Raw genomic sequence first — 20,347 nt, forward strand, 5'->3', positions numbered from 1 at the left:
CAAAGCGAAAGCCCTCCGCCACTTGGCTGCGCCTAGAAATCCTGTCCATAAAAATTATGAACAGAACCGGAGACAAAGGGCAGCCTTGGCGGAGCCCATCACCCACCAGGAACGAGTCCGACTTATTGCCGGCAATGCGAACCAAGCTCTTGCAACGGTTGTATAGGGATTGAATGGCCCGTAGCAATGGGCCAGACACCCCATACTCGCGCAACACCTCCCACAGGACGCCCCGAGGGACACGGTCGAATGCCTTCTCCAGGTCCACAAAACACATGTAGACTGGTTGGGCAAACTCCCATGCACCCTCAAGTATCCTCGAGAGGACAAAGAGCTGGTCCAGTGTTCCGCGACCAGGACGGAAACCGCATTGTTCCTCCTGTATCCGAGGTTCGACTAGCGGACGAACCCTCCTCTCCAGCACCCTGGCATAGACTTTCCCGGGGAGGCTGAGGAGTGTGATCCCCCTGTAGTTGGAACACACCCTCCGGTCCCCCTTCTTGAAGATGGGGACCACCACCCCGGTCTGCCAGTCCACAGGTACTGCCCCTGATCTCCACGCAACATTGCAGAGACGTGTCAACCAAGACAGCCCTACAACGTCCAGAGCCTTCAGGAACTCGGGGCGGACCTCATCGACACCAGGGGCTCTGCCACCAAGGAGTTGTTTAACTGCCTCAGTGACCTCGCCCCCGGAAATCGGTGGGTCACACCCCTCATCCCCAGACTCTGCTTCCTCCCCGGAAGACGTGTCAGTGGGATTAAGGAGGTCCTCGAAGTATTCCTTCCACCGCCCGACAATTTTCTCAGTCGACGTCAACAGCGCTCCGCCAGCACTATACACAGTGCAGGTAGAGCACCGCTTTCCCCTCCTGAGACGCCTGACGGTTTGCCAGAATCTCTTCGAGGCAGTCCGAAAGTCTTTTTCCATGGCCTCTCCGAACTCCTCCCACACCCGAGTTTTTGCTTCAGCCACTGCCCGAGCCGCATTCCGCTTGGCCTGTCGATACCTGTCGGCTGCCTCCGGAGTCCCACAGGCTAACCAAGCCCGATAGGCCTCCTTCTTCAGCCTGGTGGCTCCCTTCACCTCTGGTGTCCACCATTTGGTTCGGGGATTACCACCACGGCAGGCACCAACCACCTTGCGGCCGCAGCTCAATGCAGCAGCTTCGGCAATGGAGACGCTGAACATGGTCCATTCGGACTCAATGTCCCCAGTCTCCCTCGGAATGCTGTTGAAGCTCTGCCGGAGGTGTGCGTTGAAGATCTCGCGGACTGGGGCCTCTGCTAGACGTTCCCAGCACACCCTCACTACGCGTTTAGGTGCACCAGGTCTGTCCAGCGTCCTCCCCCGCCACCTGATCCAACTCACCACCAGGTGGTGATCAGTTGACAGCTCAGCCCCTCTCTTTACCCGAGTGTCCAGAACATATGGTCGCAGGTCTGGTGATACGATTACAAAATCGATCATCGACCTACGGCCTTGAGCATCCTGGTGCCACGTGCACTTATGGACACTCTTATGTTCGAACAGGGTGTTCGTTATGGCCAAACTGTGATTAGCACAGAAGTCCAATAACAAAGCACCGCTCGGGTTCAGATCAGGGAGGCCGTTCCTCCCAATCACGCCCCTCCAGGTCTCGCTGTCGTTACCCACGTGAGCATTGAAGTCTCCCAGCAGGACAACAGAGTCTCCAGGTGGAGCACCTTCCAGCACCCCCCCCAGGGACTCTAAGAAGGCTGGGTACTCCGAACTGCCACTCGGCGCATAAGCGCAGATGACAGTCAGGACCCGTTCCCCGACCCTAAGGCGCAGGGAACAAACCCTCTCGTCCACCGGGAAAAACCCCAACGTACCGGCAGCAAGCCGAGGGGATATAAGAATACCCACCCCAGCCCGCCGCCTCTCACCAGGGGCAACTCCAGACTGAGACAGAGTCCAGCCCCTCTCCAGGAGACTGGTTCCAGAGCCCAGACAATGCGTAGAGGTGAGCCCAACTATATCTAGCCGGTACCTCTCAACCTCACGCACCAACTCAGGCTCCTTCCCCACCAGAGAGGTGACATTCCATGTCCCTATTGCCAGTCTTGGCAGCCGGGGGTCGGTCCGCCAGGGCCTCCGCTCCTGGCCGCCACCCGGCTCACAATGCACCCGACCCCTATGGCGCCTCCTGCGGGTGGTGGGCCTGCGGGAGGATGGGCCCATGTCTCCTCTTCGGGCAGTGCCCGGCCGGGCCCCATGGACTAAGGCCCGGCCACCAGACGCTCGCCCTCGGGCACCCTCCCCGGGCCTGGCTCCAGGGCGGGGCCCCGGTAACCCTATCCCGGGCAGGGTAAACTGTTCCCTCGATATTCTTTTCATGGGGGTCTTCTGAATCGCTCTTTGTCTGGTCCCTCACCCAGGACCAGTTTGCCATGGGAGACCCTACCAGGGGGCAAAAGCCCCCAGACAACATAGCCCCTGGGATCCCTGGGACACACAAACCCCTCCACCACGATAAGGTAGCGATTCAAGGAGGAGTATTAGAAATCCCAGTCTTCAATTAATTCAATACAAAATATTACATAGAGTGCACTATACAGGTCATCGGATGTTCAAGATGGGCTTTACGTCTACCAACAACTGCTCACACTGCCAACCCAATTCACCGGACAATTATATCCACGCTCTTTGGTTCTGTCCACCAGTTCAGAAGTTTTGGCGCGAGATATGTGAAGACTTATCGAAGTGTCTGAAATGTAACATTCCAACCTCCCCCTTAGTGTGTTTGTTGGGCAGCTTAGATAATGTCACTTCAGAAAAGAATATCGCCCATATGGTTTTCACTGCCCTATGCATAGCCAAGAAAACTGTCCTCATGAACTGGAAAAATAAAAATAATCTTAATTCTAACCAATATAGAAATTATCTATTAGATTACATTAGTCTTGATACAGCCTCTGCCACCACATCAGATCAATTGCTCTGGGCTCCTTTGATCAGCTCCATCACCTAGTGGGGGTGGGGGGTCATAGTTTGGTCCCGCCTTCACTGTTGTGATTGGTGTGGGGGTAGGGACAGGCTTAGGGCGTCGGGGGGTTCCCCGGAGGCATCTTCCTTGGGGGGCTCAACCCGGGGTAGCGGTCATGTCCGGTTGGGGGCTCTGTTGGCTCTCAGGTGACTGTTTCTTCACGGCTGCGTGCAGCGGGGCTAGGGGAGGGTCTGTGCTGATGGACGTGGGTTACTGACCTGGTAGCCTGGCTGCCCCTGGGTGGGTCCGGGATGGGCGTCAGGTTCTGGGGGCTCTCCGTCTCTGGGCTGGGGCCCGGGCCGGGCCTCGGGGGCTTGGGTCCTGGTTGGTGTGTTGCCGGGGTTGTGGGCGGGTGGGTGCATGGGGGCCCAGCCCTGGAGCAGGGTGCCGCCGGTGCATCGAGCCACCTGGGGGGCTCTTTAACTGGTGGGGAAGATTGTCACATCTTGCAGGAGTTTTTCTCTCCTCAGGGGCTCTCTCTGCAGGAGGGGGAGATACAGGAAAGGTGGAGGAAGATCTCAGCCTGGGTGTTTATTGTCTTATGTAGTCTGGAAGAAGAGTGGATAGTGGGGTGGGTGCAGTTTTCTCTGTGGTGGGGTTGGGTGGACTGTCCCGGGCTCTGTGGGGCCGGGAGGCGCTGCTGCGCTGGGCCCCGGTCTGGATGGGCCTGGGCCCCCTTTCCCTGGCGGGTTGCGGAGTATGGGGGTGCCTACTGGGGTCAGCGGGGGAGCTGGACCCAGGGAGGGGTCACTTGCCCGTCCCTTCCTTCCCTCCCCATCTCCAGCTGCCTCCCTCTTCCCGCTCCACCACAACCACCCACACATGCAGGACCTTGGAGTAGGGGTAGGTCACCAGGGTGCAGAGGAGGCCACCCCCCCCCCCCCCCCGTCCCCCCCGTCCCCTTCTGGCTACCTCTGCCTCAATTTTATCCCACAACTTAGACATTCACATTACTCACACTCTCATTACACATACATATAGGATCTTGGGGGTGGGCACGATACACGGACTCCAAATTACCATCAGGGTGTACACCCCACCCCTGGCGTCGTTGCCCACCTCTCAATGTTAAATACACGTAGACATTGAGGGCTAGCAGGAGGGACCATGCGCTTACCATGGGACCATGGGACCATGCTCTGGTGACAGTGGCAGAGAAAAGGACATTAAAGAAACTGCTGGACATTATGGACAATGCTGGGCATCCTCTGCACACGGCCATAAACAACCAGAAGAGTCTGTTCAGTGACAGGTTGCTCCTCCCAAAGACAAGAACTAACAGACTTAAAAACTCCTTTGTCCCACACGCCATCAGACTGTTTAACTCCTCTCTGGAGGGGAGAGGGAGGAGAAAGGACGACAAAGGAGGGGGGAACAACTAAGCTGTAGTGCCTCGTCACCTCACTGTACAATACCTTGTGCAATACTTTTTGTAAATAGTCAACAGTGCAATAGACTCAATACTTGAAATGTGCAATTCACTTGTATTTTTATTTTTTATTCCTATTTATTCTATTTATCCCCTTTGTATATTTTATTTATATTTGTCTCTGTATTTATATGTACGTGTGTGTGTGTGTGTGTGTGTGTGTGTGTGTGTATATACATATATATATAACAATTCTGTAACTGTAACTTCGGTTGTTGCTGTGCTTTTTTTTGGAAGTCGAATTTCCCAGAGGAACCCACCCGAGGGATTAATAAAGTTCTATCTTATCTTATCTTATCTTACCTGCTGCTCTCTGGCAGGTAGCTCCATACCCTCCTGGGTTTTAAATGCAGCTTAGAACACACATGCATCAACACTACAATGAGCGGGTGGAGGGAGGTTTGGAGTCTTTTCTCACCCCCATTCTCTGCGACCTGCTGGAGTGGGGGGGCTAGGAGGAGGAGTTGGCCGTCTGGCTGCGGTCTGGAGTGTGGGGCCTCCCTGCTGCTGCGGAGTCGGGGCGGTCTGCCTCCCCCCACCGCAGGGAAAAGGGTAACACCACCTGGGTCTGGGTGCAGTTCCCTCCAGGGGCAAGGGTACCTAGACCCGGTTTGTAGAGTACGCTTGGGGAGTGTGATCGTGTATACAGCGTCTCTTTATGTCTGTCTCCATGTTGGTTGAGTGTGGAGTAAGTGCATATGAGAGCATGAGGGTGGGAATGGATGTTTGTATATGTGTGTGCCTGTATTTCTGTGTCTATATGTCAGGTTGGGTGTCAGGCGCCACCTCTCTGGGGACATCTTAGGCCCTCCAAGGTTTGGAGGCCTATCTCCCCCTACCACCACTTCCCCTGCCAGTGGCGGACTGCGTTGGTGGTTCTTTGTGTCCGGGGATGGGCGTCCAGGTACACACCGGCTCACTCCTTGGCGGCCGCTTATCGGGGCCTGGAGCCTGGGGCTCGCTCGGGCCACTTCGGAGGTGGGGTGCCCCCGGCCTCTCAGCCTGGGGCTCGGTCACTCAGGCACGGCTGGCTGCCGGCGGAGCTCACGGGCGCGTCACTGCAACTCCCCCTGGCTTCTGCTCCGCGGCTGCTGAGTGAACCCTCATCTGGTACTCTCCTCAGCTCTTTCTGGGACAGTGGTGCGGCTGCCCCTCTGTTGGTCTTTCTTGGTCTCTTGTGTTCTGGGGGCCTCTGGTTGTCTGGAGTTTTGATCTCCTCCATACCTGCTTCATACCCTGGAGGACGGGGCTGTGCACACACCCTCTAGCAGATCATTACATGAAGGAACCTTTAAAAAAAAAAAAACAAGCGCGTCCATGCTCACAGGTGTACACACGGGTGATCACACCCACAAACTACACCCTTTTTGGCTCCTACCTCAAAGCACACTGTGTTCTGTTGATCTTATGTGCTGCACAATAATGTTTAATATTTAGTATTTACTGTCATAGTCCCATATATCATTGTGATGTTGTTTATTCTATTACTCTTGTTCTCTTCTGCTTGTTTTCTTTTTTCTTTCTCAACAGGTGATCCAGGTGATCGACAGATGCATTTTTTTTTCTTTTTCTGCCCATTCTGTTGGTTTTTGGTTTTTTTGCCCTTCTCCCCTGTCCCTCTTCTCAGCTCTTTCTCTTTCTTTCTCCCCTTCTTTTCCCCAGTCAAGTCTGTCCCGTATTCAGCAAGTGAAAATAAAATAAACAATAAAAGGTGAATCAAATGGACCATTACGGCAAGGCTGGGATGGTCAATTTGGTAAAGTAAATCCGTTGGGCATCTTTCTTTGCCTTTAGACAATAATTGTGATGGCAAAAGAGCCAAACGGGACAGGCCAAAAAAAAGAAAAAAAAAAAAGGGAATATTTTGCAAATATTATTTCTTCCAGCTGTCATAACCCACGTGTGTTATTTAGGACCATTGACACTGTTCTTAATACGCCATTGAATATGTGTTTGGAAGTTTCTTCTGAGATTTGCAATGATTTTCTGAACTTTTTTATTGAAAAGGTTGTCACCACCAGGGCTCTTATCACAGCTCCTGACTCTGACCCCTCTGTCTCTGTCCCTTGCGCTGCTATTTTCACTCAGTTTGAGCTTGTGACGCTCTCCACTTTAGAGGATGTGGTTCACCATATTAAGCCCACAGGTTCCCCACGGGATCCTGTCCCTCCACAATTCTTTAAAGAAATTTTTCCTAGTATACAACAGTATGTCCTTGACATTATTAACAGCAGTCTGTCTTCTGGTATGGTTCCTGCAAATTTCAAACATGCAGTAGTACAGCCACTGCTTACGAAACCTGGCCTTGATCACACAGTTTTAGCGAACTATAGGCCTATTTCCAAGCTGCCTTTAGTCTCCAAGGTTTTAGAGAATATTGTTTTTAGTCAACTGAAAGATTTTCTAGATGAAAATGGAATCTTTGAGGTTTTTCAATCAGGTTTTAAAGCCCTTCACAGCACAGAATCTCCATTTAATGACATCCTTCTGGTATGTGATTCTGGTAACCATGTTGTTCTTGTTTTGCTTGACCTAACTGCTGCCTTTGACACCATAGACCACAATATTCTAATTTCTCGATTATATGATGTTGTGGGTATTGGTGGCACTGCACTTAATTGGTTTAGGTCTTATTTGTCAGACAGAACTTTCTCTGTCAGCCTTCTCGGTTACGAATCGTCTTCTGCACCTCTGTCATGCGGCGTCCCGCAGGGCTCAATTTTAGGGCCACTGCTCTTTTCACTGTATCTATTGCCTCTGGGTTCTATCCTTAGAAGGGATGGGATCTCATTTTATTGTTATGCCGATGACTGCCAAATTTATTTGCCACTAAAACACAAGGATGGCATCTCCATAAAACCTCTCTTGACATGTCTAGATGACATTAAAGCTTGGTTGGCTCTAAACGTTTAAAATTTTAATGAAAAGAAAACCGAAATGTTGGTGTTTGGACCCAGTGGTCCCTGTGAGTCCTCCTCTGTTGTTTTAGGATCCCTGGAATTCTATTTTAAATCTGTTGTTACTGACCTTGGTTTTAAGTTGGACAGTGATTTTAAATTGGACAACCAAATCAGAGCAGTGGTGAAGTCCAGTTTTTATCATTTAAGGCGACTGGCAAGAGTAAAATCTTTTCTTTCGAGGCAGCACCTTGAAACAGTGATCCATGCTTTTATTTCTTCCCGCCTGGACTACTGTAACTCACTTTATGTGGGGGTCAGTCAGTCATTGCTCTCAAGTCTGCAGCTGGTTCAAAATGCGGCTGCACGACTCCTAACAGGAACTCAAAAAAGAGAGCATATAACCCCCGTGCTAGCCTCTCTGCACTGGCTACCTGTGTTTTTTAGAGTTAATTTTAAAATTCTTATGTTTGTTTTTAAATGCCTTCACAGTCTTGCCCCGCCTTACCTCTCTGAGCTTCTTCATCCCCACATACCCTGTCGGTCTCTCAGGTCAGCTGACCAGCATCTCCTGGAGGTACCGAGATCCAGGAGGAAGCTCAGAGGGGGCGGGGCCTTCTCTATTGTGGCTCCTAAATTATGGAATAATTTGCCCATGCACGTTAGAGAGGCCCCTTCACTGTTGTGCCCAGGAGATATTTTATTTTGTATTCTTATAATCAGTTATCATTGATTAATCATTTACCATTGTTGAATCAGTTGACAGAATAATCTTTGAATCACATCTATGTTACTCTGAGCAAATATTAATGCACACTGACTGTCTATTGAGGTTCTGTATTATTCTTGTTATCTGCTTAAGTTGTTGCACCTCAGTGCAGTCACACCGCTCAGACCCACCAGTCCTGTTGGACCCAGGCCTGTCTGCGTTCAGTTCTGCACGTACGCCGGCCTGTAACAACATGCACACAAGACACGCACGTTTACACACACACACTGAGTAATAATAGGAGGGTCGTCTGAGGACAGTTTTTCTGATAGATACACTTTCACAAAATGCACAATATAATACACACTTGTTTTTCTCTAAAAGTAGCAGTTGATGTCCATATAAGGAGACCTTTTTGAGAGGAGGGCAATTGTTAACATTTCCAGTAAAGATCTAACTGTGATGTCATCATGGCAATATAAGGATACGGGACGGTCCATTCGACGAAGGATTGTATTGCAAATTGTCTTTCCCACACTGACTGCGCAAAGTGTGGAATAAAGATCACTATTTTTGACACCTACCTCGGACTGAGCCTGCTTTCTTCCCTTACCTAAATCGAACGAACCTTAACAATTTTTGGTGCCGAAACCTCGGTGGGGAGGAGTGGAGCCCGCGGCTCGTCGTGGAGGTGACAAAGGGGCGAAGGCCAGCAGCTTATCTGAGTGACGCCAGGCGGAATAAGAAAGGTGAGTAGTGCCACCTGTTGATGTTTATCCAAAGGCGCTATATTGGAAGTTAAAACTAAATTTGATTAAACAATATTCACTCAGTATAGGCTTCTGGCGTTGGTCCATAGTGATCTTGAGTAATTAGTTTTAAAATAGGGCATATTGGTCTGACTAAATTTATTGCTGTTTATTTTGGGGGTGAATTTTGAGCTAAGAGGTTATATGTGTTTAAGACAATACGGTTTAAAGTGTTTAAAGAAGAGGTGGGTTGACTGGATGCCAGCCAGTCGCTCGGTAGTGTAGGGAATTTGGTTTTTATTGATCAGCAGAAACGCGGTTTCGGGCGTCAGGTAATTAAACTGGAGGCGGAGACCTCGCAGTGATGCTTATAATATATTGAGTAAAGTTGTTTAGAACGAGGGCGCAGCCCTTAGGAATGCAGTTTTCGTTCAGCAGGTGGCACTGACCCCTGATCGCGGACGCGTGGTTAGGTTTTAGCCCGGAGGTGGCCTTCCGTTGAGGACTTGGGACCCTCAGGTAACAGGCCGGCGATTCTACGAGTGAATTGTCTTTATACTGCATTTTTTGATTGACAGAGTCAGACCCGCCTGCCCCTGTTAACGTCAAGGACCTGTCAACTTTAAGTAAAGCCAAAAGCGTGATCTGTGATAGGTTACGTGGCAGGTGGAGCTCCTGGGTTTTGTTTTTTTTTTTGACGAGGAGCAGGTATAAATTAATTAGAGCTTAGGAATCTGACCGCTTGTCTGAGAGGGCGTTCTCGGAGCGTTTAATTGATCAGAAAGGCGCGGCCTGGGCTGGAAGAGCTTTTAAATTGGTCTAAAAGTTAGGAATAGAAAGATATAGAAATAGAGGAATAAAGATAAGCTGTTCTGGCATATAGTGTTTTCTTATGTCTATGCGGGCCCGTGTGTATATAGAATATAAATTACCCGTGTGTGTGAATTTAAAAGTGTAAACTGTATAAACTGTCCTTTGTTGTTGAATTTCCTCTGTGTGGATCCAGAGTGGGAAAAAACGAAAACGCCTTTCTCTTCTCTCGCTGTTAGAGAAGAGGACAGTGAGTGTGTGTGTGTATTTCTTCTTCGGATAAGGAGGGGCTGTGTGGTGCTGTGCGGTAGCGGGCACGCGCGCGAGTACGAGCGGGGTGTGTGTGTGTGTGTGTGTGTGTGTATAGCTGCGGCCTTGGTTTCATCTCCCTATTTCTCCATTTCTGTGCTTCTGAGCTTCTTTTTGGTTAGGTGAAAGTAGGTTTCAGAAGTGTGGTTAAAAGATTTCAGTATATTAAATAAACTAAACCTTGTAGTCGTGTGTTTGTGATTTCCTAATGTGAGTATGGTTTAATGGAATTTCATGAGTAATGATCTCTTGTGTAAAACTCCCGTAAGGTAGGAGTGTGGTGATAAATATATTGACAAAATTTGAGAACTTTGCGTGATTGCTGGGAGATTTTCTAGTTGGGTCGTATTTCCTTCTCTACCTGGAAAAGGCAGAGATCTGTGCTTTATTTGATGTTGTGTATATAAAGTCTTTTAAAGGTTGGTTGAGTCTCTCATTATAAGGAGGGGAAACGGTGTGCATAGTAGATTGTCTGGATTATTTTCATGTGTGAAAACTTTGTAGTTGTTAGGGAAGTGAATGTGAGAGTGAATTTTCGTTGGCTTTGTGTGCTTAAAACTGTTGTATTAGACGTTTGTGAAGCTTTTCTCTTGAAAGGAGGATTAGAGAGTGTGTGTGTGTGTGTGTGTGTGTGTGTGTATGTGTGTCTGTGGGCAGTCTCTCTCTCTCTCAGGCTGGAGCCTAGCGTAAGTTCGACTTGACCAGCTTGTGAGATTCTGACTGCCGAAAGGGAAATACAGCGAGGCAACCCCAAAGGGAGGAGCCATTTTGGTAAGGTAAGTGAGGTCAAAAAGCAAAATGGCTGAAGAGGAAAAGGCGACCCCTGGTGGGGGAAAGAGATACAAGCCACTGAAGGAGCAAATACAGCAATTGAAGAAAGCAGTGAAAATGACTGCTGAAGGGACTTCAAAGGAGATTGCTCGTCAGTGTCAAGATTTGGAAAAAGAAGTGAAGGAATTATGTGAAAATCAACAGAAGACGTTGGAGGACAGAATCCCTCTGCATTCCATCTTCCAACTTGAAGGTGAGAAATGTGAGAAGAGGATTAAGGAGCTTGAAGAGGAACCCTTAGGACGTTTTCAGGGGAGAAAATTGAAGGCTGAAAAGAAACTTATGATGGAAAAACAAAATAAGTATTGCAAGCTTATGATTGTCTCCCAAGGTGTTTCTCACTGGATGCAAGAGGAAGTGAACGACATCAAGCCAGCCTTAAAAAAGGAAGCTGAGGCTGGGGGAAAGCTATATCCCAGCCTGAAGGAATTCCTGAGTGCCCCACCCCCCTCCTTATATTTGTCCAGTGGTGACTTTGGAGGGTGGCAACATGTGGGGGCCGGAAGGAAAAACAGGAATAGTGACAGGTGGAATTGTCAATTTACAGGAGAATCCTATACCATCGACATCTGCTCCGGCCACGGTGGAGGCAGACACAGGAGTAGTGCAGTCTCAATCAGGGGCATCCACACAGAAAGCGATGCAGCCTCAATCAGTGGCAGCTGCATCAGAGGTAAGTCAGCCCCACCCAGTTGCTGGGACATCACAAGGAATCACTACACGGGGGTTGATCTTGATCCCTCCCTCTCTTTTTAGCCCAGATAGAGCTACAGAAGAAGCTCAACCTGTGGCTTCTACAAGTACAGGTCAGGTGACATCGCAACAGCCCAGCCAGGAAAATTCATCCCAGGAGGTCTGGAATTCAGAGGAGGATTCACCTTCACGGCAGTATCAGAGGGCGCCATCAAAGGCGACCCATAAAACCAATCAGAGGTCAACGGTTGACAATCCTGAGAAAGAACGGTGGCAAGGCCACGTTGCCTGGGGGATTTCCGAGCTATCGGTGGGAGGACCTTCAGAGGAGGAGGCCTCGCCGATGTGGAAGAGATAGCAAGAACTGTATGCCAACCAAACGATCTCCCCTACGCAAGGGTGCGAAATGCTCTCCCTGACGCAGTGCGTGAGAAGTATCCGACCCATAACATTGGCACTACACCTAGGATTGTTTGGAGCCCAGAACATTCCCCTAGAGAGTTTATGGAGCATGCAAAAGAACAGTGGATTCTTCAAACTGGAGAACATCCTGGGCAGAATGGTGAACCCAGGGCGTGGTTCCGATCTGCAGTGTTAGCAGGTCTCCCAGAACGAGTAAGAACAGATTTACAAAGAATCCTGACTTTGCGGTGGCGGATTCAGCAAAATGGGAGAGGCACATTATACATCGACTTGAGCTGGAGAAAGACGAGGTAAACAAGAAAAAACAGGAGCTGGTGGAGGCGCAAGGGCAGTTAGTGAAATTGAAATTGGCAGAGGCGAGAGAAAAAAATAAACGAAAAGAAAAAGGAAAACAAAGATGGACCTAAGAAGATGCTGGTGGCGCAGCCACGGGGCGATCCAGGGCCTGATTGGCCAGATTTGGATCCGGTTCTGTACCCTGATGACCGATGGCCCGTCAATGGATTCCCAAGGCAAGGAAGACCCGCGGGGAATTGGGGGACTACTAGGTCGTTGAGGGGGCGTGGTGGATCCCAAAGGGGAGGCGGACCAAGGGGCCGTGGTCTGGGGGGACCTATGCTGGACCCGAATGTAAATGGCCTGTATTTGTATAGCGCTTTTCTAGTCCCTAAGGACCCCAAAGCGCTTTACACAACCTGTCATCCACCCATTCACACACACATTCACACACTGGTGATGGCAAGCTACAATGTAGCCACAGCCACCCTGGGGCGCACTGACAGAGGCGAGGCTGCCGGACACTGGCGCCACCGGGCCCTCTGACCACCACCAGTAGGCAACGGGTGAAGTGTCTTGCCCAAGGACACAACGACCGAGACTGTCCAAGCCGGGGCTCGAACCGGCAACCTTCCGATTACAAGGCGAACTCCCAACTCTTGAGCCACGATGCCGAAGGTGTGGAGGACGAGGACATTGGGTTCGTGATTGTCCTACACCACGACAGCTAGAACTTGGTTATCCATCATCACCCCAGGCACAGGGAGCTTTTCGAGGCAGAGTGGTCCAGACAAGGGGACATCAAGCTCCAAACCCAGGCATGGCGCCAGTGGCTCAGTATCCCCTGGGCTACTGGGGCGGAGAGGAGGAGCTGTACTGACGGGACCCACAGAGACAAGATAACATGGGCGTGGCAGATCCAATGTTGTCGATGAGTGTGGAAGGAGATGAAATGACCTTCCTTGTGGACACTGGGGCTACCTATTCAACACTGAAACAAAAACCAAGCAGTGCCACACTTTCCAATCATGTGGTCAGTGTTGTGGGGTTCTCTGGGGTTCCAATGACGCTGCCAACAACCAATCCAGCCCTGACGGTGCTGGGAAAACAGACATTGAAGCACAGCTATGTGGTGTCTCCCCATGTGCCTGTGAACTTGATGGGCAGGGATCTGCTCATTAAACTGGGGGCCACTATCATGTGTTCAGCTGATGGACTAACAGTTACACTTCCAGGAGGAAAAGAGTTTCCGTGCCTGGGGACATTTTCAAAGAACCAGTACTTGCTGAAAGACTGTGAACAAACGACCGCTGACATCTATTGGGGTCGTCTGGTGGAAGAAGGCATACTAAGACAATATCAGTTGTGGAAACCTTGGATTATGGCCTTGGCAGTCTTCTCGCTCCCCAGGGATCCGTTCCATGTTACCCTCTATTATGATAGAAATGATGATGAAATTTACAGGGACCTGTTCCAGTCTGACCTTGAAGGCCAGACTTGGAATGTGTGTTCTCAAAACATCTATGTCGGTCCGGAGGGCGTCGCGGCAGCAGTAAAATTAACCGACGAACAACGGCCTTGGTTCAAAATGGGACCTGATTCAGTGCCCCACATAACATTGGCGGTCCATGAGAGTCATCAGGCGAAGGAGCTGGGAACAATGGTCAAGAGAGCCCTCGAGGAACCTGGCTGGCAAGCTACTCAGATTCCAGACGTGTGGTACTCGCCAAAATGCAAAATTTATCGTATCACTTGCCAATCAGAGGACACAGTGATGTTGGAGCATGAACAAATCTCACGAATCCATGGGAGAGAAAGAATAGACCATGCGGATGCAGTTGCCGCACTTGCGACTCTTCCTGACACCTTGTGGTCAGCAGGGCCTACGGATGTGGGCCAGGCAACGTGTTCGCCTGTTTTATTCCAGCTGAAGTCTGAAACGCCAATTTGGAAACCACAGTATAGGCAAAAGAGAGAAGCTGAGGAGGGAATTGCAGAAACCATTGAGGGGCTATTGAAAGTAGGGGTGCTTGAGCCCTCTCAATCCTACTGGAACACTCCTATTTTGCCAGTAGAGAAGCACGGAACAGGAAAGTACAGAATGGCACATGACTTAAGAGCCATCAATGCCATTTTACGTACTGACACGGTGCCGGTCCCAAATCCATACACAGCATTGACGGCATTAACACCAGAACAGAAGTGGTTTACATGTATTGATCTAGCGAATGCATTTTTCTGTCTCCCATTGCATGAGTCTCTGAGGGACATTTTTTCATTCACATATAGGGGGCAACAGTACAGATACACAAGGTTGCCAAAAGGGTTTGCACTCTCCCCGGGCATTTTCAACCAAGTGTTGAAAGAAGCTTTATCGCCATGCCATCTCCCAGAGGGGTGTTCACTGGTGCAATATGTTGATGATTTGCTCATTGCAGCTCCGTCTGCTTCGGCATGTACGGCAGCTTCACTTACCATACTGAAGAGACTCGCTGAGTGCGGTTTCAAGGTCAGTAAAGGAAAGTTGCAGTTGGTCCGACCAGAAGTAACATTTCTGGGCCGTGTCATTGCTCACAAATCAGTGGGTCTGCTAAACACTCATCGTGATCAGATTTTGACACATCCGAAACCGCGTACGGTTAAGGAGTTGCTCTCATTCTTGGGGTTAACAGGATACAGCCGACACTTCATTCCAAATTATGCAGGCAAAACAGCCCTGTTGAGGGATTTGGTAAAAACGGCAGGTGTCAGAAATCTTAAGGCTGAACTGCCATGGACATCGGCCACTGAGTCGGCGTTTATTGCATTGAAACAGGACTTGTCAAGATCGGCTGATCTTGCTATCCCTAATTATGAACAACCCTTCTATCTTGATGTTTCAGAAACACACGGGATAGGGGGAGGAAGAGATGTACTTATGTACGTCAGCATCAGGCTGAATCCATTAGAGACAAGGCACCCGAGATGCACTCAGCATGCCATTGGGGTGTCAAAAATTATACAAAAGACAGCACATATAGTGAGGGACCATCCGTTGAAGGTGCTGACCACCCACAGTGTGGTGGCATATGTTAACTCACAAGCCTTCACCATGACACCTCTCACACAACAGAGAGTGTGTAAAGTTTTAGATGCTCCTAACTTGACCTTCACACATGAAGGAATCAACATGGCAGATTTAATGGGGTCAGGAGGAGAACCTCATGACTGCGCAAAGAGAGCTGAAGTTGACGAGAAGATAAGAGAAGACTTGAAAGCAGAACCTCTGACAGGAGCTGAAGATTGGTTCATGGATGGATGCTGCTACAGAGATGAGGAAGGGTTAAAAGCAGGCTACGCGGTAGTTTGCAGGAAAGGGGCTGAATTTGAAGTGAAGGAGGCTGGAAGACTTGAAGGGCAGCAGTCAGCCCAAAGAGCAGAAGTAATTGCTCTAAGTCGAGCTTTGAGACTTGCAAAAGGAAAAAGAGTCAACATTTACACGGACTCAGCTTATGCCTTTGGAGCAGCTCATGTGGAGCTGGCCCAATGGAGAAGAGCAGGATTCAGGACAGCAGAGAATGCACCAATCTGCCACAAAAAAGAAATGGAGGAACTTGAGCAGGCCTTGGGAGATCCAGAGGAGGTGAGCATCATAAAATGCAAAGGCCACTCCTCAGGGACCGGCCTGATGGCCAGAGGAAATCAGGAAGCCGATCGAGCTGCAAAAGAGGCAGCGGGTTATAAAGCATCACGACAGATGGTACAAATAACGGTGGAGGAAGAATTAGGAGTTAACATGCTAGAGGAAGCCAGGAAGGCCCAAGGGGAGGCCGCCCCAGAAGAGAAGGGGATCTGGAAGAGTCGAGGAGCCTGGGAAGAAGGAGGTCTCTGGCGAGGACCTGACGGTCGACCAGTGTTGACAGCCAACTTGGCAAAACAGAAGATTGCCGAAGCGCACGGCCTTGGACATGTAGGTGTCGCCCAGATGGGGAGACATCTGTGCCATTGGTGGCATCCCTTTTTGAAGGATATGATCAAGGAGAAGGCCAGGACGTGTCTGATCTGTGGGAGGCACAATCCGAAGCCAGTGATTAAACCAGAGGCAGGTAAGTTCCCCATTCCAGAAAGACCAGGTGAAGAGATTGTCATTGACTTCACTGACATGATTGATCCTGGGCCAGGAGGAGTTCGATATCTACTGGTAAGTGTAGATGCTTTGACGGGCTGGCCTGAGGCATGGCCAACCAAGAGGGAGGATGCTAAAAGTGTGATTAAGTGTTTAATCAATCATTGCATCCCCCGCCATGGTTTCCCTAAGCGGATTAGGTCAGACAATGGGACTCATTTCAAAAACAAAGATTTGGCAGAGGTAGAACAGAAGCTGGGGTTGCAACATAGATTTGGCAATGTATATCACCCCCAGTCTGTCAGGCGTTGTGTGGAGGCGAGGAAGAAGGAACCCAAACGCAGGACTGGCGGGTAGGTGAAGGTTTATTATAGGGAGTGGGTGAACGGACACTGACTGGCTAGACAACTGAACGGCTGACTGAACTGAGGGAACACACGGGAAGGACAACGTAACATCAGACGTACATCAATGACACGACAGTGAATGAGTGGAAACAGAGGGCTTAAATACACAGACTGATGAGGATGATAATGAGAGGCCGGTGAGTACACAGCTGAACATAATCTGGCTAATGACACGAGACGAGCTGACACAGGAAAAGCAGGAAGTGAGAACATGGAAGTGGCAAAATAAACTGAACATGAACAAAACTGAAAACACTGGGTCACCGACCCAGGAACCCTGACACAGTCGCAGGGAAAGGTGGAAAGAATGAATCTAAACCTGAAGAATAAAATTGCTAAAATTTCTGCTCACACGGGGCTAAATTGGGTAGCAGCCCTGCCAATTGCATTGATGATAATAAGATGTTGTGTTAATCAATCCACAGGTTTCACACCATATGAGCTGTTGACAGGACGACAGTTTCCAGGTCCTTGGACAACAGTTCCAGCGGAAGAAAGTATAAAAAGTAACAGAAAACATATTGAATGTTGGAAAGAATTAAAAGCTCTTGTGTCTAGTTTCACACAACAGGTTGGAGAAGGGGTGAAAGCGGAGGACAGGTCCATCCCCGATGCCAAGGCGGTGTGGCTGAAGGTCATTAAGCGAAAGTGGAGAGACCCGAGGTGGACCGGACCCTTCGAAGTAACTGCCCGAACCACCAGTGCTGTCCGTCTGAAGGGGAAAGGGGAGACCTGGTTCCATTGGTCTCAGTGTGCAGTCGCGGACGAGAGCTTGCTGGAGCTAAGCTCCACCCCAACTAACCCAGGGGGAATATAGAGGCAGAATAATCCTCTCCCCCTGGCCACGGTCCTCCTCAGTAGTCTAACCTGAGTTGAGGCGAAGAAAGAAGAGGAGCGTCACACGTCAGTCAATTCATTTTAGGCTCCTAAATAGGCTAGGGCTCTAGTCTGAAGTAATTGATAGGTTAAAGGAATCTTAATAGTTTTGTACGTTAATCACATACTTTTATACTTATAACTTTATATTCTTATTACGTAGCTTAGAGTAAAAGTAAAACGAGCCTGGGAGCAGCATGAAATTGTGGGAAAATTGGAAAATAACGGGGGTGCTGGGGTTAATAAGTGTTATAATGTGTTTCTTTGTTTTTTGGCAGACAGGTGAATTGCCCAGACGCAGAGGTCTATCCGCTCCAGAGCCCAAACCGATCAAGTCGTCGAAAAAAGTCAAGCGTGCGGTTGGTTCAGGTGGGGATGATGGGTTTCTCAAAGCCAGTGGCAGAGTCGAGTTTGGGTATGTTAATGGGTCCACGACGGCGTTCACATTCGATTTGTGTGAGGAAGGGAGAGTCCGAGGTCCTCACTTAGGCAGGTTTACGTGAACACTACCCTCTGAAAGCTGAGTGTTCGCAAGCGCAAGGCAGAAGGACCAAGGAGAAGAAAGACGAGAAGGAGATGACAACGATGATGATGATGATGTGAAGTTGAGAGTTGTTTGTCCCAGCGCTTAGGGGTGCCTCCAGACCCCAGTGTTTCCCATCGTAACTTACGAATGTGGATTGGGGTGGCGAAATACCCCATCGCAAAAACTAAGGGGTCACAGAGTACCCACCAGAGCACAGAGGGCCCACGGTCCTCTCGAAGGCCAGTTTATGCGTAACCCAGGGCCCATCCGGCTTAGCGCTCACCTGCGAAATGCAGGAGAACAGAGCAGAAGGAGGTAGGAAGGCAGCAGGGAGAGTCTGAGGCCCTCAAGGAGGGCGGTTTACGCGAACTCTGCCCTCTGTAAAGCCAAGCGTCCAACAGCGAGGCCCAGGAGAACTGAGGAGAGGGAGGAAGGAGGTACGGGGAGGCAGGGAGAGTACGAGGTCCTCACAGAGGGCTGTGTTCACGAAATAGACAGGCTACACAGTCAAGCAGCCGCCAGCGAGGCAGAGGAGTACAGAGGAGAAGGAGGATGGAGGATGGGGAGGCAGGGAGAGTCCAAGGTCCTCACTTAGGCCAGTTTACGTAACACTGGCCTTTGTAAAGCTGAACGGTTGCAAGTGCGGGGCAGAAGGGCAGAGGAGAAAGAGGATGATGATGATGAATGAATGAATGAATGAATGAATGAATGAATGAATGAATGAATGCTTTATTGGCCATATGCAGGGTGCCCCGCAGAGGAATAGAACCCCCCCCCCCCCCCCCCCCCCCGACTTACACACACAACATAGACAACACATGGGAATACAGGTCGGAGATCGGCAGCGTTACAAAAAAACACTGAAAAAGTACACAACAATGGGGAAAGTACAAGAGGAAAAAAAAGAGACCTCTACTCATGCTGGGCACCTATGGGAGGACAGCATGAGAGAAGGAAACATAAAAAACCTCCTCTGCACAGAGAGCACATAAATGTCCACAGTACAACATTGGAGCACGTGACAAGCCACAGGGTTGGGTAGGGGGTGAGGAGTAGTCCGAAGGAAAACACAGCAGTTATCCTGCACAGCGCTACCATTCCAGCGCGGCACACGGTCCCGCCATTTTCCCCCACAGGAAACAAGCATCGAAGACGTTTGGAAAGGGAGGGGGATGAGTGCGTGCTTATCAGTGTAAGTGTATGTGCGTGCGTGTCCAGAGTTCAGCTGGGACAGTGTCCTCTGCCCTATCAGGCTAAGTAGACAGTCTGCCAGCCAACCCAGGTGGCCTTGATTAGAATGGGAAGAATAGTCAACACACAGTCGTTATCAGGGAGTTGTTTTTGTTCGGCACCAGCCTTGGACCCGCAGCTGGCGCCATGATGTCCGCATGTTGAAGTCGTTGATTTTTCTTTTCTGCGAGTAGCTCAGGAGAATTTCAAAGCTGTTCCTTAACACTCCAACACTGGTCTCTCAATCTCCCGTTGGAGAGCCGCGAGCCTCCCCATGATGGTATCAAACTTCTGTTCCGTGGTGTTGTCATTCTTTTGATTCTGAGATCCCACAACTGCAGTGATCCGTTCTGCGATGTGATCCAACTTTCGCTCAAGGGTGTCATTTTGAGCAGGCCTCTCTTTGATGTATCCCAATATACGCTCAATGCTGTTATGTTGAGTCTTCACGGCAGCTGTAAGCGTCTCCAAGGTGTTAACCATGCTGCGTTTGTTGTGAGAGGTCGCGCCTCGTCCCATCGTTTCAATTCCAGCGGGCAGCCTTGGAGGGGTTTGAACAGCCGGTTCCGCTCTCTTAATTCTCCGATAAGCCAGGGCCAAGCCAGCTCCGATCAGCAAGAACCCTGTTATCATGGTTCCGAATAGGTAGATATCTTCAGCGTCCTCGATCGACAGTCCCACCAGGCACAAGATCCTCCAGGTCTGCCACCCGTCCATCGTGTATCCGGCAGGGAAAGTCCCTCTAGGGCACTCGGGCTCTCCCGAGCCCAGACTTCTCGTTGAGAAAAGGGTGTCAATAGCATTCAGAGACCAGTTGATCAAATCCATAATTCTCTTTTAGGTTTTAGAGAACGACAGTGAGAGACTGTTCAGGGAAAGTAATACACACGAGACAGGACAAGGACACAAGAGGCTAAGCAGGGAAGATAAGGGGAAGGAGGAGAGGAGAAAAGTGCGACCTCCTTCGGCAAGAGCCCGAGTCAGAAGAGATCATCATGATATAGATGATGATGATTGTGATGTTGTGAAGTTGAGAGTCGTTTGCCACGGCGCTTGGGGGTCCCTG

General features: G+C 49.9%; 1 pseudogene; it reads right to left on the reverse strand.

The window, feature by feature from the left end:
• Positions 1-19,500: 19,500 nt before the first annotated feature.
• On the reverse strand, positions 19,501-20,139 carry LOC147336835 (uncharacterized; annotated as a pseudogene).
• Between the last annotated feature and the right edge of the window lie 208 nt (positions 20,140-20,347).

The sequence above is a fragment of the Aulonocara sp. 'chitande type north' Nkhata Bay genome, linkage group LG3, assembly GCF_057382095.1.
Source record: "Aulonocara sp. 'chitande type north' Nkhata Bay isolate Kocher_YH1m ecotype deep benthic linkage group LG3, A_spYH_male_GT1.1, whole genome shotgun sequence".
In the NCBI taxonomy this organism is placed as follows: domain Eukaryota; kingdom Metazoa; phylum Chordata; class Actinopteri; order Cichliformes; family Cichlidae; genus Aulonocara; species Aulonocara sp. 'chitande type north' Nkhata Bay.